Genomic DNA, 18220 nt, shown 5'->3' with positions numbered 1-18220 from the left:
ATGTATAAGAATGACTTTTCAGTTCATAGGTTGCACACTCTTCACTGTTAAGCTGCTACAGTGTAGACAGTAATGGATTAACTAAATCTTATCAGATGGGGATCCCTGAGACTACATCTTATCAAATATGGGTCCGCGGCCTGATGTGTATTAATTTGGGGGTCCTTGACACAAAAAAGGTGTCACGTGTGGTTTATCCGGTCTTTGTAGGGTTCAGCTAGTCTTCAAGTTTGTCCCAAGCTTTATTTTATATTTATATTTATATATATATTTTTTATAGCTATGTTATTAAGTTGTTATTATCGTCACTCCCCACTCCCTGTTGTGCCGAGCTTGGTGATTCCTTGTAGGGAGTGACGAGGTCAGAGCCTACACGCAAAGTATTAACACTGTGTATATTCTACATTCACAGAATAATACATTCCATGTCCAATGGCTGACAGAACTATGAAGATAAGATCCAAGTTTTGTTAAACCGCTTAGGTAAAAGTACAGATGCATTACTGATCTTCATCCTTCTTGATTTGTTGTAGTGATGTCACCACTGCCAGATCTGTTACAGTGTAGTCATAACTGGCCAAATGTACCAAAATAAGTAAAATAAAGTAAAATTCTTAACACAATATCTACTTACTTTAAGTTTCTCAGAGCTTAACAAAAAAATATCATTATTAATTTGGTGCTGTATACTATTATATTATTGTATACTATACTAGTGCCTTCATCCGTAATGAAACAACGTTACATTTTCAAGCAAGTGCAGTGAAATACCATCACCCTGGCTTCCCCCCGTGTGTGGACTGATCTCTTGAAACCTGGACTGAATGTGGTGAATCAAAGTGTATAGAGCAAGGCTTGCTGGGTAAAGAGCCCGAGAGCACATACCAGCTATGACAAATGCGGCTTTTGTGGATACAAATGGAATTATTCAGACTCAGAGGCTTTGGGCTGGATGGGAAAAAGATCATTGGTTTGTGTTCTCGTGTCCATCCTTCATGCTGTGGGACAATGACAAGAGCAAAGGCGAAACAGAGGTCACAATCTATCATCCTCTGCAACATGCAATTAATCAGCATTTTTGTTTGCTTGTGTGTGTGTGTGTGCGTGTGTGTGTGTGTGTGTGTGTGTGTGTGTGTGTGTGTGTGTGTGTGTGTGTGTGTGTGTGTGAGAGAGTATGAGAGAAAGCTATAGAGTGATGGAGTGAGGGAGTTTTATTTCAATTTCAATATTTCAATCCTGACTTGATCAATGCACCACATTAAATGTCTGACTCAGTATGAGTGGTGAAAATCGAAGAAACAGCAGCAAGGTCAAAAGAGCTTACTCGCCTACAGTACACACTACTGTATACTGTATACCAAACACACACACACACACACACACACACACACACACACACACACACACACACACAATAGGCTCCTAGCTATGATGTATAAACAATACTCTGTATAGAGCAGAGAAGTATCTTTTAGGCCTTTTACGTATACCTTAAATAAATCTTTTGTACTAATAATACAAAGTAAACACTGTCTAATACTACTAATACTACTGCTGGTAGTGTACCAGTGATACATTTCACCAATTTGTACTACAAGACAACATTTTATAAGGGATGCATTTCGATCAAACTGACTTTACTAGTCAGTTACATAATTAGTCAGCCAGTTAGTTATTCCATGACTTACACAGCCAGTCAGTGTCAGTGTCAGTTATTAGTTAGTCAGTCAGTTAGTTAGTTGTTTCCACCAGCTGCCACCAATGTTTTAGTCTGACAGGACGACGGTGCATAAAACTTACAACTGAATACACACTGAACGACTGCTCAGTAACGGCTGGTAGTTGACGACCCCGCAAATGCCATGAGAATCATTGTGTTCTTGTGCCAAAACAAACATGGACAGCAACCAGCTGTTTGTACTCTATATATGGTGCAATTTGCACTGAAAAGGCAAAAAACGAAAAAAAAAATAAAATAAGTGAGTTTGGGTAAGACGTGGATGGAGAGGCGTGGGTAATGTGGACTGTACAGCATACAAAGGGAATTGGAGATGAGTGAACTTTGTAAAAGGAAGCTAACTTCAGGTTCTGGTCGGCTATGTAACGCTTTGATTTGATGTTGTAGAGACGTTCATTCTTTTTGCAGCTCAATCAGCTGTTCCTTCATTTCAGTTGTCCAGTGCTCTCTCACACTTCAACCTTTTTGCTCCCCATTTTCCCATCTTAATTATTCACCAATACGTCTCCCTCGCTTGATGTCATCAGTTGCTGATGTCAGTAATGAAAAATCCTTTAAAAAAATCTTTATGAGAACAACTGGCAGTGACTGGACCTGAAGACTTCAGATTAGAATCTTTACAGATCACAGACTAAACGCTTTTATCTGGTGACTGTCAGCACCAGCTGACCCAGACTGAAACAGATCCACTCCAACTCCGATCAGTTGCCACTCCCAAATCATATTCATAATTTGCTCAACAGTTGTAATGTGTGTTTGTAATGTGTTCATAATGAGTTGTTATGTTTTAGTCTGTTATTTAGTTATTTGGTAAGTTAGTTGTTGGATGTTTTATCAGTTAGCCAGTCAGTTAGTTGGTAGCAGTATTGGAACTTCATTGACAACTATGTGGAAAAATGTGTGGCTACTTACAGCCACAAAAATTAAAAAACAAGACAACTCAGAACAACATGACACATTTTTACAAATATCTATTTTGTTGGCTATTGTCACACCACTTCTTTCATAGCTGTGAGAACTTCCTTTTCTTTCAGCACTGCACTCCATAACACATCAAAGCTCAAAATCAAGCTATTAGCCCGCATGCTGGCATTTTAGAGAAGACAGGCCTGCTGGCCAAGCCAAAAACAAGGACGCTATCTTCAACATTGTAATATATTAAAATTTGGGAGAATCAAAAAATGTTTTCCCTTCATCACAACTAAAATCTCGACCCACTTAAATTATTTTTACATGTATTTTTGCAAGCACTGAAAGATCAAACGTCATTTCTGCCTCTATTTGACCAGCATCTGAGTGAATTACACTGCACTGATGATTTCTACTTCTCTGTTTAAAATTTGATGTATGACAGATAAAGGCCTTAACATGATCTGAATCAGTATTATAATCAATATTGTATCATAATGCATCTCTACATGCCTGAATTGACTTTTGAATGTCCTGTGAATACATGCATCTGTTTTCCTCACTTAGCTACATCACTCTCATTGTTATTTTGCACACATCATGATGCTGTAATCCTCACATTTTCCTTTGATATAAGTGGTTACATATGTTCTTTTGTCTGTTCTTATTCATCTTCAGTTTTCCCTTTGTTGTACCCTATTACAACACAATTTGCTGTTACAACAAGTTCCTCACAGGGATCAATAACATTTTACCTAATCATTAATCACATCATATCTTATCCTCCCCAGGACACACACTAAGTCCTTCTGGGGAAAAATACATAGAAAGCTAGTGTCTGCTGTCAAAAGCTCCCCTCTACAGCACACAGCAGATCATTGTGCCTTTGGCGCACATGAGTAACAGATTTCTCCAGGGCTAAATATGAAAGTAGCCATTTGTATTCTGCGGAGTCCATCTCACTAAAGAGGTGGAAATCAAACCACCATTTGAAAGGCTCCTCATATCCCGGCGTCATTTGCTAGATTGGTTCGGCATTGTGAAGTCCAAAAGCTTTTGTATGGATTTTGCCTCTACCGTCTCTGTGAGATCAAAGCGGCTGAGGCCAGATGATCTGTGCAGTGTTTAAGATGGCTCTGAGGGCCTGCAGACGTGACTGGACTGTCTAGACCAGGTCAGAGGCCTCAGAAGAAGTGAAGGATTCCATCAGCCACAAGGTGAGGTGAGATGGATGAAACGTGGAGAAATACAAGCAAGTGTTCAGAAGTGCAAGGGCTTTGAATGTGGCTGGGAGAGTAAGCATTTAACTAGAGAATAAAGATTACAGGTGAAACACACATTACATGATGGCTCCCTTTACTTGGCTACAGACTGTCCATAAGCTGACTTATGGCTTATAAGCCTTACGATTCACTGATTTGTGTGTTGTGTTCATAGACTGTATAAAATATGGAGTTACCGTGACGTCACCTGTTGGTTTCTGAAGAGCGGTTTTGAAGCTCAAAGTGAACCGCTCCGGCCGTCGCCATCTTGGCAGTGCGTGACACTGCCTAATTCCCAGCCAATCAATTGCCCATTTTGGGCAAAGAGGCGGGCCGAATGGCTGAAACAAGTCACCTAGCGGCTGGCGGACCTGTCACTCAAAGCAGCCATGTCCTTCATTATGCATAACTTTACAGCTTAATAAAATTTAAACAGGTGAGTTATAAAAAAATTCACCCCCCATACAGTTGTCATGAAAGGGGAAATTAGCTTTAGAGACCTAAACTGTTTTTTGTACCAGGCTGTAAACATGTTTATTTCTGCTGTAAAGTTGGGCAATGGGGATCTATAGGGATTGACTCGCTTTTGGAGCCTCAAGTGGCCATTCAAGGAACTGCAGATTTTGGCACTTCCGCATTGGCTTCATTTTACAGCCCCGGAGGTTGCCACTTGGTTGTGTTCTGTGATGATGCCACTAGTAATGCAGCAACATAGTCAAACTGAATGCAGTTTCACCAACTGTGATAGCGGAGACATGTGGACTGATCACTATATGCAAGTGCCTTCATGTAAAAATCCAGAATCTACGAATATACAATTATTATTCGTTTAAATGCTGGACAAATGACTCAAGACTGAAAAGTCCAAGCCAACGGAGGCTTCAAGTTTCCACATCACACTTGCGTACATGTAAGCTGGACCACATTTAACTCTAAACTAGTTGTGATGTCACAAATCCTTCTTGTAGGTATACGCCTTTAACTCAGATTTAAGGTGAGCACAGAGAAACTTTCCCTGTCAGCAGATGAATGTGAAACAAACTCTGCACATACATCATTCTGCACAGTGAAGAGAACAACATCCAACTGAGGGAACAATAAGAAAAACTTTTTTTTTGAGTGGAGGGGGACTTCACTTAAAATCAGAAATAACATGACATTGTAAAAGTGGAATTTGCCTCTTTATGGCTGGGAAATTTTGTGGGGTTAAATTAAATTAAAATAAAAATGACTTCATGCAGCAGAGGCTTGTTAATTATACTTTCTTTTTTTGTCCCCCCAAATACTAAAGGCCATAAAAATCTATTTATTTTTATCGTCCTCTGATGATGAGCCATGTGGTGCTACATGAAAACACAATTTTCTGCCACATTTGAAAAAGTTTTGGTTATTTCACATGAGAGATTTACGGTATGTATTTGGCTTTGTTTAGTTGGATAAATCTGATGTCACATATTTCTGTGCACAAATCACAGTTCAGCAACATCTGGAGAAGGTCAAATCCTTTACATGGAATTATAAAAGTGGAAATTGCTTGTTTATGACATTATTGTGTATGTTAACTTATGAAATGCCACCACAGTGACGGCAGGTTGTTTACACAATGCTCAGTTTGTAATTCCACCTGAAACAGCTGCAGCAAGATTACAACTGAATGACTTGGACTGTTAGTGTATAGCAGGCTTTACATCAAGACTTCAGATTCTCTCTAACTGCTAATTGCGAACCTGAAATCAGTGCAAGCTGCAAAGTAATCATAGTGTTTGACACAGAAGGACAATGTTCCCAGATTTCAGAGAACTGAAGTCATGCAAGCTATTGTACGTCTGCTTTAGACGCACTTTCTGCCTCTCATCTTATCATTATTTCAAGATATGTCTAGAAATACTTTTCTGCTATGCTGCTGCTACAAAAAATATTGTACCTTTTGCACCTCTTTCTTATTACTTATTACTGTTTACCATTACTTATTGGCAGCCAGTATCTTAGTTTTGTGATTCAAACAACGACAAAGACTGCATTGCACAGTCTTTGTTATGATTCAGAACTTCCCTACTGGTATCATAATCCTTAATGGCTACTCGGACCTGAACATTTCACTCAAGCATTCATAAAATTTGTCACAGGATGAGTGTTGAACATACAAACTCACGAAACAGTAAGCAATCATCTTCACAACTTCCTATGCTGGGAAAAACATGCCAGGCGGCATGGAACAAAAAACATGATTTACCTTTTTTTTGTCTATTTTTATCAAGATTCTTTTTGCCTTTTTGGATTTATTTGACAAAAAAAAAAGAGTGGAGAGAGAGGGAACATGGGTCAAGAGAGGGGTAAGCAATGAAACAAAGGTTGTTACAGTTATGCAGCATGCATCTTAACCACAAGGATACTGGGACATGCAAAACAAGGAAAAAACAACATGATTTACATTTACAGAGAGGAGGTGGCTTCCATTAAAGTCAATATAGACCAGATGATATTAAAGATGGAAGCTGGAAGCTACAGTATATCGCAACAATACTTATGTTCAAGACTATAGTTGTATTTAATTGCAGCCAGTATTTGTATTTTCAACATTCTTTCTGTAACAAAGTAGTTTATGAATGCCTAAGTGATTGAAATGTTCAGGTTCCATTTGTTAGTCCCCCAGGACTGTAATATGTAATATGACCATGCTGCTACAACAGGGTTATGTTTGTATGATGTAACTACAATGCAGTAACATGACATCTACTCCATATACTGGTCACAGAACATCTTGCTGCTTTCACTTTTGATTTTCAGCTTGAACGCATAGAAAACTCATATGCTGCCATCATCATACTGTATCAGCAAGAAGACAGTTGCTCAGTCAGGAGCGGAGGGAATATTGTGTTAACTGGTTTATTCATGAAAACAGAGAGAGGCGCAGTCAAAGGTTCATGTAGGCAGATTAACCTGAATAAGACCTGAAGCAGAGTACAGACGACAGCACAGCATGTATATGTGACTTACTTTAAAAAAAAAATGGCAGTGGTGCACTGGGCAGGAAAAAGCACCATTAGATTATAAAATGCATCTATTATTAAATTGCTTTGAATGCACATGTTTATCCAAGGGTGAAAATAGTCACATAAAAATATAAAAAAAAAGTTAACCAAGCTGTAAATCTGACCATCTACAACCATTATTTGGTTTGTATATGCATTTCATGTTTTTTCATGTCTGTTCCATTCAAGCCTATGTAATCAAACAAGTAGTCATCTCTTCGTTTTTTACAGCTATTGCATCAGATCCATCTTGTGATGAAACTGTATTTACTTTAGACACGTCACATGTACATCATCAGCTCCTAAGTCTACATGATCTGGAAGAATAACAGCTCACAGCTTACAGAGCTACACAGAAAGTTCAATCCACTCATACATAACAAAAGACAGACAGATGCGTCCTCTCCTTTTCCCGTTTATTCTAAAAAATGAGCAGGAATGTCAGGAATGTCTCCCCCACGGCACAAAAATGTGTATTTACAGCGAGTGAAATGAATATTTAACATTCCAGTTCCCTGTTAGTGATCACGCTTTTCCCTCAACTGAATATCTAACTAAATTTGATTTTTGGCAATAAGAAAAGGCTAATGATGCTCATGTGGAATCAGTAGGTAGTGTAATCACATTGTAAGTGCATGATAATTATTAAACTCAGAACGTGGTGTGATAAGCAGAATGTGCAAAGTGGAGGAGAACACAACACCTACAGTGTGGAAGTGCTGAAAAATCCCTGAACATACCGGTCCCTGTCGCTTAGCCTGTAAGCTAAAGGAATAGTTCATTCTAATTTCATTTCTTTCTGAGTGTGAGATGAGAAGATCAATAATCTCATGTCTCTGTTTATATCTGTAACTATGGAGCTGGAGTCAGTATTGACAACTAAATGATTTTCTCACTGGGATTTGATGACTTCCAAGACCCCTTTAGTGATTTTTTTGCTTGTTTGTTTGAAAAAAAAGAGGCTAGTGACAAATCTAGTGACTTTTTGTTCAGTCCTTACCTATTCTCCCCTCAATGATTGGTTGAATAGAAGCAGCATGTCAATCAACCAATCATCAGCCAGACAGATACAGGAGCTGTGAGTAGAGTTGCAAGGTTGAAGGAGATATATCGGGCGCCCCTGGTTCCACAAGTAAAAATCCCATTCATTTTCCCCATAGACAAGTGACACAGTTGGAGCTCTTTTATGGTTTGGATTGGAGTGAAACTCTCATCAGTACAAAAGATTAAAAAGTCAAAGGTACAAGTGTACATAAAAACTGTTGGTTTCAAGAGAATGCAACTTCTAGTTACTGGTAGCTACTGGTGGCTTTTTTAGCTTTAACTAAGCTAGCTGTTTCCCCCTGCTTCCAGTCTTAATGCTAAGCTGGGCTAAACATCTCCATGAGGTGTTACTGGTCTTCTCATCTCACTCTTGGAAAGAAAGCCAATAAGGGGTGGCTTATTGTCAATCAGAATAGTTTGTATGATGTGTTGTCTGAGCATGTTGAAAATCAAAAGTGGTTGTAGTTGTTTCGACCGACTTCAATTAAAGGCAGAGTGACAAGAGAGGGGAGACGTGATATTGTTTAAATACTGGGATAACGGAGCATATTTCAGACAGTCTCTCCTGGAAGACATTCATAGTGTTGCATTCGGTTGCTCACATGAAGACAGTTGTGTCAAGAATGAAAAAAGAGAGCTGAGAGAGAACCCTTGAAAGTTACAGACATGGCTGTGCACAGCCTCCCCCAATCCACTTTCAGAAAGTAGTTCTGGCAGAGTATACTGGGCCCTAAAGTGTATTTCCAAAAAAGTTGAACTATTCCTGTAAGTTCTTTATCAGATAAAAATCCCAAACATTTTCTGGTGCCAGCTTCTCAAATGTTACTACTTTTCTCTTTTAGATTTAAATCACTATAAATTGAATATCTGTGGGTTTTGGACTGCTGGTGGAACAAAACAAGCAAGTAGAACACGTCACCTTGGACCAAGGCACATTGTGATTTCCTATTTTCTGACATTTTACACACAATACATTATCTGAAAAATAATTGAGTTTTTAATCATTCATAAAAAATGTTACTAAAGTGTCTTAAAAGCACCACTTAATGTCAAAAGTTACGACAGGGTTAAATTGTTGGTTGCGATTAAAACAAAGAGAATTCATTCTTTAGCTCTCATGCAGTCAGACTGCATGATGTCAGCTGCCACAGAGGATGCTGAGGCTACGCAGGTCTAAATAACTGACAGGGGCATGACCCAGCCTGCTGTGTCCCGACAGGAAGAGAGCAGGAAGGCGAGCAGGAAGGAGAGGCTCGAGGAGGACAGGGTGGAGCACAGAATCATGTCCTTGCTTTGAACCAGCCCCCATTTCTGCTAACTTCCCAAAAATAACGTCTGGAATGCGGGACATGTGGGGCATAAATAAACCTGAGTGACAGTTAAATACCAGGGCGACGCTTGTTGATACAGTGCATCGCTCCCTCTGCTCGTCTTCATTGAGGAGGATTTTCAGGAACATATTGAATGGCTCTGGCTCTGCAAAGCTGAGAATCTGAAGAGGATTTTCACACCACAACCCCACCCATCCCCCTTACCCCCCCCCCTTATCATTGTCGTCTTTGAGGATCTGGGGGGGGAGGAGGAGGGGCGGCGAGATGCCAGGGACACCCCCCTTGCCAGACACAGCGGACGGGTACAAACGCTTGGCACAGTGTGGCAGCGAATATGCCAACAGCCACTCTGGCAACCATTGACTCTGAAGGTTCAGTGAGAGGTGAATCATCACTCACCAGCAGTAAACACAGAAACACACTGCCGCGAGCTGCAGCTGCAAATATCATCATCTGGAAATTATAGACCAAAATATTGGAAATTAGGTTACAGTAAGTACTACTAACTAATGACAATATTTGTGTGTATCTGTGTGCTGAAGCTGAGTGGCAACAAGTAAGTGAATGTGAGACATTTTCAGTTTATGTCAGCAGTTGTACAACTTAAATTTTATTAGTGGTATTTTGCTATTAAATACTCATACCATACCAGAGTTTTGCAATGATAACAAACTGTGTGTTAAAGGTGTATTACTCATTTTTGTCCAATCAATTTCATAGTTATGTTGTGAACGCTTATAAACAGCGACACCAGAGTGCCTCACGTGTGGTTAATGAATATAAATGCCTATATTCACTGACAATTAACATGAAATTTATATTTAATTATGTATTTAGTCTGTTTAACTTTGTCTTTACATAAACACAGCAAAACTTCTTGTGACTGGAAGCTTGGCGGTTTCATCCCCGGACCAGTGCTCATGAAACACACACACAAAATCAAGACTGAGAAAACGTGCTGTAGTACAGTAACTAAAACAAGTAAAGTACAGCCACATCGGCCATCAGTGAGCTGCAAATGTGTTTTCAATCTGCTGTAGAACACAAAAAATACCAGCAATATAACTCTAAAAGGAGCATAATTATGTCTACTTCCCATGTAAGTGCAAGGCTACAAGAAAACAGCATTTATTTGCGTTTTTTGTGGTTTTATTTGTCATGTGTGATATTTTTCCTTTCATGTAGCTTATAACTGTACTGTAGCCAGGTTATCATTATCTCTTTAAGTCAATTTGTGGTTCAGACTCACAATAATAATGTAATTTAGGTTTCTCGGGAACAGATTGGCTCAACCAGAACACGATGCAGCCGCATACAGAGTGCTGTAGTTGGAAAACAATTAAAATACTCTGACATCCAAGATTTCAGATTCAGTTGCTGAACGGCAGAACAATAAAAAACCAAATTCACATCATCTTTTCCCCAACATCTACAAAATGTTTGCATATTGTTTGTCTTCCAGATTTGATTTGTACTGCTCAAGTGTCCTTGAATGCATCATCACTGCTTGCAACATCAGGACAACACAGAGACAACAAATACTTTGGTTGAATGTTCATTATGAAGAAAGGGCAGCACTTTCAAAACAAAAGCTGCTCATAGTCCCTGTGATCACAGGATGTATTTTCTAGAGGCTACATGTCATGAATACTTCTATGTCTGGTCTGCTGTTCTATTCTGGTTCTGTTCAGTACCCTGGTTCTTAACAGAACCTGGCTACTGAATAGTTAGGGGGAAGTGAAGATTTTTTTCATGGTATATTATTCAGAGTCTACCCTATCCTTATCCTTGGCCCGTCAGGTGTCTTTGATTTGATATTCAGAGGGCTGCAGGGGTGAATACATTCCTTCAGTATCAGAAACTAACTGTCAACCAGGCTGGAATTAAAGAAAGGATCAAACTCTGATGACTTGATTCAGATTTACCATAATTAGTGACTTGACTCATTAGTGACTTGAAAAAAGAACATGAGACGCCAGTGTAAGCAGCATGAGTGAGTTCATTTGTTGTTAACTAGAGTTATTCAAGTTTAGTTCATTAAGGACGCCTACTTTCTGCATAAAAGGCAGCTACAGTAAGTCTCTCTGCTGAGTGGGGGGTGTATTTGAACACATTTTCCAATGTGGTTGCTTTAATTACTTTCAGAAAAGCCCAGAATAGAAAGAAATGAACTAATTTAAGATGTGAGGGGTGGCAGAGAGGGAAACAGAGGAGGGTGGGAGATGAGGGTGAGAAAGGAGAAAGAGAAAAGGAATTGAGGGAGAAAATGGAGTTTGTTTCTGCACTTTTTTAAAGCCACCGTTAGAACTACTGCAATGCACATCTCAACCATTATGTCAAATCTAAATCCACATTTCAGAAAGTCTGACAGCAACTTTGCTGCTGCTGTGGAAGGAGGACCTCCACCTGCACTCTTCCATGTGGAGACAGCAACGACAGCAGGGAAAAGTTCACTGCTGAGTTGGATAAACTATAGAAATACATCAAGTTTGCAGGAGCTTCTCCTATGTACAGCTGAAAAGAGCCAATTACAGCCACAAACACCACATAAAGGTGTTTCTCTATTTCATATTTGCTGAAACAGAAATTAAATCGTCTTTATTTTCAGTCATGTGAATATATTCTGAGTGAAACTGAATATGTCAGCTGGGTTTAGTTATAAGAGGATTTAAATCAAATCCTACAGATGTGATTGGATGGCTCAAAAGTGGGCGTGGTTTAGCAAATACAGTGTGATACACAGTTGTATTTGTTGAGATTCTGTTGAACTGTTGACCTCCACACAACTTCTTCACCCATGTTGTTATATTGGGAAGAGGAGCATACTGCTACTGCCATACGTCTCAGGGGGAAAAATCTGCTACATTTATCTGAGAGCTGCAGCAGGTTACTTTTTAGATTAGAATTTTACATACCGAACTGATTAGTTTAAAAGATGTGACAACTACTCAATATTAGACAGAGATAACATTAGCTAAAATCACCAATAACATAATATATACAGTACATATATAATATATAACATTAAGACATACTGTTCTGCACAATCAGCACTTTTAATTTTGATACTTAAGTACATTTTACTGATGATACTTCTGTATTTTTACAGGACTATTACTACAACTTGGATCTTATATCTGTATTCTTGGCCATCACTATCAGTCACAACCTTGATCTACCATACTTTCTTCAGTTTTACCTCCAAATTAAGTGAAGAAAATGTTGCGTTACGTTGAACTTTTACTTGTAATTAAGTACTCTCATGTTGTAGCATTGCTGCTTTTTACAGTAAACTACTTACACCACTAGTGTAATCCAGCATCCATAATATCCATTAGATGTGATGTAGTTTGCTTGATTATATACATTATTTAATGCAGAATTGATCATGAGAGCAACTATTGGCCGTCCAATTCAACCCAAAAAAATCTTTATCAGTGGGTATCAACTTAAGCCCATATCAGTCCAGCTCTGTTTTGCATCATGTGAACTGCCCTGAACTGAGGATCCCAAGTCATACAGAGCTGTGAGAAGACGTTAAACAAACACCATGTACGAACAAACGCAGTTTGACCTTTTAGCTCGAGCTACGTCGAGTGAGCAGGGACTGACAAAGAGTACGAGTGGTTTACCACAGCAGCGGGCTTGCGACAGACACATTACAGGGTGTGATGATGCCAGAGTATTAGGTAACCAAGAGGATTATTCAGATGAGAATGAGTCATTTGCATTGCAAATTAAAACAGTATTTAAAGCAGAGTAACATGCCCTTCAAATAACTTCTGCTGCAGAGAAATCCCAGTTCTCCTCCCTGTTAAAATAGTTATAAGGCGGGATGTGCAGCACATGAAAGAGTCAGCGCTTCCACACTGAACATCACTATCACACTGAATTATCATTGGCTCGCCCTCCTCTCTTAGATACAGCAGACTGTGTCATAATCATTTCATGGACAGTTTTGTATGGGAATTGAACATATGATTAATTCATTAAAATCACTCTGTGTTCCTCTTGTAGGTTAAATAGCTTAAAGAATCAATAAGCCCTCAAGACGAACCGCACGGTGTTAAAAGTGTACAGAGAAGTGGCAAAGTGACACAGTGCTGTGTGTCACTATTGTGTTTTGTGCATGGGTGCTTTTACAGTTTGGATGTCAAAGATGATGGAAAAGAAAAACAGATTGCGTTGGAGGAAGGATGTGCTTGTCGACAAAAAAAAAACATTTTGAAGCATGTGTCTTTGCACATGTGATGAATGATTAGAGGCAGGTCAGAAAAAGTTTACATCTCTGCATCTCTTTGATCAGATATGCTATCAGATCAGCGCTTGAATTGGGTCAGTAATCTCCAATAGGAAGTACAGGCATGTTCAGTTTCTGTCCCACAGCATACTGTTACAGTGTTTATCATACAGCACAGTCACTTTGTAATGAATGTACGTACTCATGGTATAATTGCTGTGTTGGGTAACATAGGCCTGCTCGAGCAAGAGGAGGTGATGATGTGCAGCTGCTGGGTGAACTTGAATTTGTCTTCTTAAGAGTTATGATAAGACATTACTAATTTACAACAGCAAATATGTCAGATTGTGGTTTTTATCAGCAAGACATGTTTTTAATGAACAGATCTGCAAAGTCGCAAAGTGTTCATGCTGTATATATCAGCAAAACATTCATTGTCATTTCTTTTCCTGCAATACCCACTCATTGTAAACAAAACATTTTCATGGTAATGTTTAGGCATCTGGGAAAGGTTTTGGTTAAATATTAAAGGATAAGGTTAGTGTTATTCTATATTTTTGTCACTGTCAACAACTTGCATGAAAAGACCCAAAACAACAATTTTAGTTGGTTAGTTTCTGACTCCCATACCCTGTCTGTGGGACTCAGCTGCAAGCCCATTGGTCTCTACTGAAGATGTAAATCTCTAAAAACACAAATATATAATGTCATTTTTTTTAAAAAGCCATGGTAATTTCTTAAAACAGCTGGGCACTGTAGTTTTTAGCAAACATTTCTCAAACAGGAAGAATTTGTTGGGGACTATTTCCAGTGGCGGATTGATCCATATTGGGTGCTCTAGTGTGTATTTACCGCAGCAGGATGGTGTGTGTGTGGGATTGAGTCAAAATAAAATACCGTGTGTGCAATGACGGTTTGAACTGTGTGGCACATTGATGTGTTTTTTAATAGTTTGTGGATAACAGTTGACATGAGACTGGACAATTTGTCTTTTTTCCCACAGTTACGTTAACCTACAAGTGAGGTGAGTTGAGGAGACAGACTGCTTCAACAGCACCTCCTGTTACGAAATACTAATTTGTACCCTCGAAATGAATAATTCTTCGATTTATTCCCCCCAAATGCTGTATACACATGCAATAAAGGCATATGGTTTAGAGTACTGGCACTTAATTCAAATGTAAGCACAGTTTCAAATGCCTGCCTCAGATACTCTATGGATACTGCTGTATTCTTTGACACGGAGAACAAATTAACACTTCATCAGTTAGGGAACAACTCAAAACAATGGAATTTGAGAAAATAAGATGCACAACTCTTCTTTTTTTTACTCTGGGCTATTGTTTTGACACCCCACCCAATTCTCCCTCTGTGACTTCTTATCTGGCTAATGAAGCATAGCAAACATCCTGATGCAATTTTTACATAAGGTTCACGGTAACAAATCAGTATGCCAGTTAAGTTCAGTCTTCCACTGAACAAGATATCTTTCATTCATTATTGATGTTGTGTGAGAGGAGCTTTCCCCTGAAGGCACACTAGGATTCCCATAGCCAGACTCGGCATCAAAGGCTTCTCTATAATCTTGTCTTCTCTTTTTCTCACCCCTCTACTCCCTGACTCTCCACATTACATGGTCCATCTTACTCATTTACTGCTTTCCCTCGCCATACGTGTTTAATTATGCTATCACTTGTAGTAGATAATACGATAGTGGGATGAACAGTGCAACAACTGCTATTTGTGATATCCTTATTAAGAGCTAAATTTCCATGTGTAAGAGGATTGATTGTCTATAGATGGATTGTACTGTTTAGCTTACATTGTCTCATCTTTTCATTACCTCACTAAAGTACTGTGCACATTAGTGTACTGTGTAGCCTAGTTGGTTGCTCAGGTTTAGAGTCTATAGATCAGTGTCTCAGGTATACTTCTGTATTAATGTGGCAATTGTGTGGCGAGTTAAGCTGTGTCCCATTGCAGGCGACATTATCCTATGAAGTCTACTTTGAATGGTGTTAGTACTTCCAAAGATGTAATCACCTTTTGTTGATGGTAGAACCTGTAGCTAAAACCTGAAAATGAGATGATCAGCATAAGTGCTAAATCTTAAAACTTGTTTCCTGTCAACATAATTAGCAATAGATGACATAATCTGTTGTTTCATATCAGCTATTGCTAATTTGGTTAGTCAGTAACCAGTTTCTTTGTTTCATTTCAATCAGTGAAAGCAACAGTCGAGTGCCAGCAATAAATCAGAGGCTTGCTAACGTTACCTAAATGAATACAATGTATGTATAAACAAATCCAGGTATTTTCCAGAATGGAACACAGTTTTAGCGAATCCATCTGTTGTCCTACAAATGTGTCCTATACAAATATGGCCGTCTTTTGCCAAAATTTGGAGAAAATACCCGCTGTATCACTCAGCCCTTCATATTCCAAAATCCACTGAGTGCCAGTTATTGTTTAATTGTGAAGTACTGTACGAGACGGGAATTTAAAATGATGCTTACACCCTGCAGGTTCAACCCTGAAGCCTTCAGTCCTTCGATGGCCAGGACATCAAAGTCCCATTTCTGTCCTTTCTTCAAAGGGCTCCTGAAATGGGACACAGCTTTAGTTTTGTGTAGGTTCTATCTATTCACTGTCATAGTGTCAGTGCAAAGTGTCATAGAGAGCTGAAGTCAAACCAGAACTTCTGGATTCCATTCTAGAAGTAGGAAATCCTCATTAAAAATTGACATTTGTAACTCTGCTAATAACAGTACCTTTCTCAACAGTATGTTGTGTGGCTCACTTCATATGTTTAGGTAAGGATTGGAATTTTCTGAAAAACCTTCTAATACTGTTGTTTATTCATTATTTATGTTTTTTAGCTCCCTTTAACAAACATCGTTTCCCATAAGTCCTAAATGTTTGCAGGCTAAATGTATTGGATCAACAGAGGAGACGAGACCATGAGTGAGTGGAGGGGTTGCGGCGAGTTCAGAAATGTCTGTAATTACAGCAGGACAGAGAGGAGGGAACACTGTACAAGTCTTTGCACAGCACAGATTACAATTAGAAAGATGAGCAATGACCTTAGAAGAAAGAGTTTTATGGATATTGAGAAGTTACAGTGACATAAGTAGCCTACTTTTAATGTGGACTGTGTTTTTTCCTGTGTGTAATGGGAATGGTTTTGCTAGATGAATCTCAACATATTCAGACCAGATGGATTGGCATAAAATTTGGTACAGACATCTATGGTTTCTAGATGATGTATCCTATTGACTTTGGTGATCCCGTGACCTTTCATCTAGTGCCATCATCAGGTCAAAAATAAAATGAATTGTCCAATTGTTTGCTTACTTTGTGTCTAGTGTTATTTAGCATGCTAACACGCCAAACCTAGATAAAGAGTATGGTAAACATTATACCTGCTAAACATCATTATTTTAGTGTTGTCATTGCATACTGACATTAGCATTTAAAGGACCAGTGTGTAGGGTTTAGCGGCATCTAGCAGTGATGTTGCAGATTGCAACCAAGTGAATACCCCTCCCCTTACCCTCCCCTTCCAAGTGTGTAGAAGAATCTATGGTGGTCCCTAGAACCTGTGTTTGGTTTGTCCATTCTGGGCTACTGTAGAAGCATGGCAGTGCAACATGGTGGGCTCCGTGAAAGAAGACCCGCTCCCTGTGTAGATATAAAGGGCTCATTGTAAGCTAACGAAAACACAACGATTCTTAGTTTCAGGTGATTATTCTTATATATTATACTTATATAATATTGTATTAAATTTCTGCCAAGTCCGCTCTGCTACATGCCACTAAATTCTACACACTATACCCTTAACTCAAAACACCACTGTACCCAAGTGCAGCGTCAAAGAGCTGCTTGATCGACTGTAGATTTTCTCTGTAGTCAAGCAAACTGCAGTTCTGGCATCCAAATAGCCTGCATAGCCTCTACGTGTCTATTGCTGCCTTCAAATGGGGTTGTGTTTACCGTGTTCACAAGAACATTCCATATGAACACCCCACTCTTGTGGTATTCATGACTTCAGAAGTGCAAATTCTCTTAGAGCTCTGAGTTCATGAGTTGTGACATGTTATTGACGCTTTCAGAAATGGCAGAGGCCATGGAAGTTCATTTTTCAGTGGATGGTAAGTTAATATATTGTAATTTTAGTTTTATATTTTTCTTAGTAATTTTATTATATTTCTGAGGAAAATGTTGATTATCCCACTGGCCTCATCTTTTTCCTCTGTCATTATGCCTTTTCATTTCCTGCATTACAGTACTCGCCAGAGTCTTTTGGCGTCCATGTTGTCTATGTCATGGTTACAACTTACCATGTTGTAACCACAACTTTGATGCAGAAGTATAAATGATGCATAACACTTCCGGGGTTAGTTGTTCCAACTTTGTGTTTCTTTATGTTTTCATAAAGTCATTTGTCTTGTGTTTGTGATGAATTCATGCTTTGTATAGGATTGTTGATTTTACACTCTATCTATCTATCTATCTATCTATCTATCTATCTATCTATCTATCTATCTATCTATCTATCTAGAGCAAGCCACTAAGGGTCTGTGTCCACAGAAATCCTCATTATTTTCCTTGGAAAACTTACACTTGAGTCATTATGACCTGAAGAGGACACTGACCTCTTCGTT

General features: G+C 38.9%; 1 protein-coding gene across 1 annotated transcript in view; it reads right to left on the bottom strand.

Moving 5' to 3' along the window:
• LOC121912520 (retinoic acid receptor beta-like) overlaps positions 1–18220 on the bottom strand; it is a 224467-nt gene that overhangs the window by 191789 nt on the left and 14458 nt on the right. The window contains exon 4 of the mRNA XM_042434668.1: positions 16073–16157. The gene's annotated coding sequence lies outside the window, so the exon portion shown is untranslated. The remainder of the gene's footprint in view (positions 1–16072; positions 16158–18220) is intronic.

Source organism: Thunnus maccoyii, chromosome 15 (genome assembly GCF_910596095.1).
Source record: "Thunnus maccoyii chromosome 15, fThuMac1.1, whole genome shotgun sequence".
NCBI lineage: Eukaryota > Metazoa > Chordata > Actinopteri > Scombriformes > Scombridae > Thunnus > Thunnus maccoyii.
The sequence above is the reverse complement of the archived record's forward strand: the minus strand, read 5'-3'. Positions and strand labels throughout refer to the sequence as shown.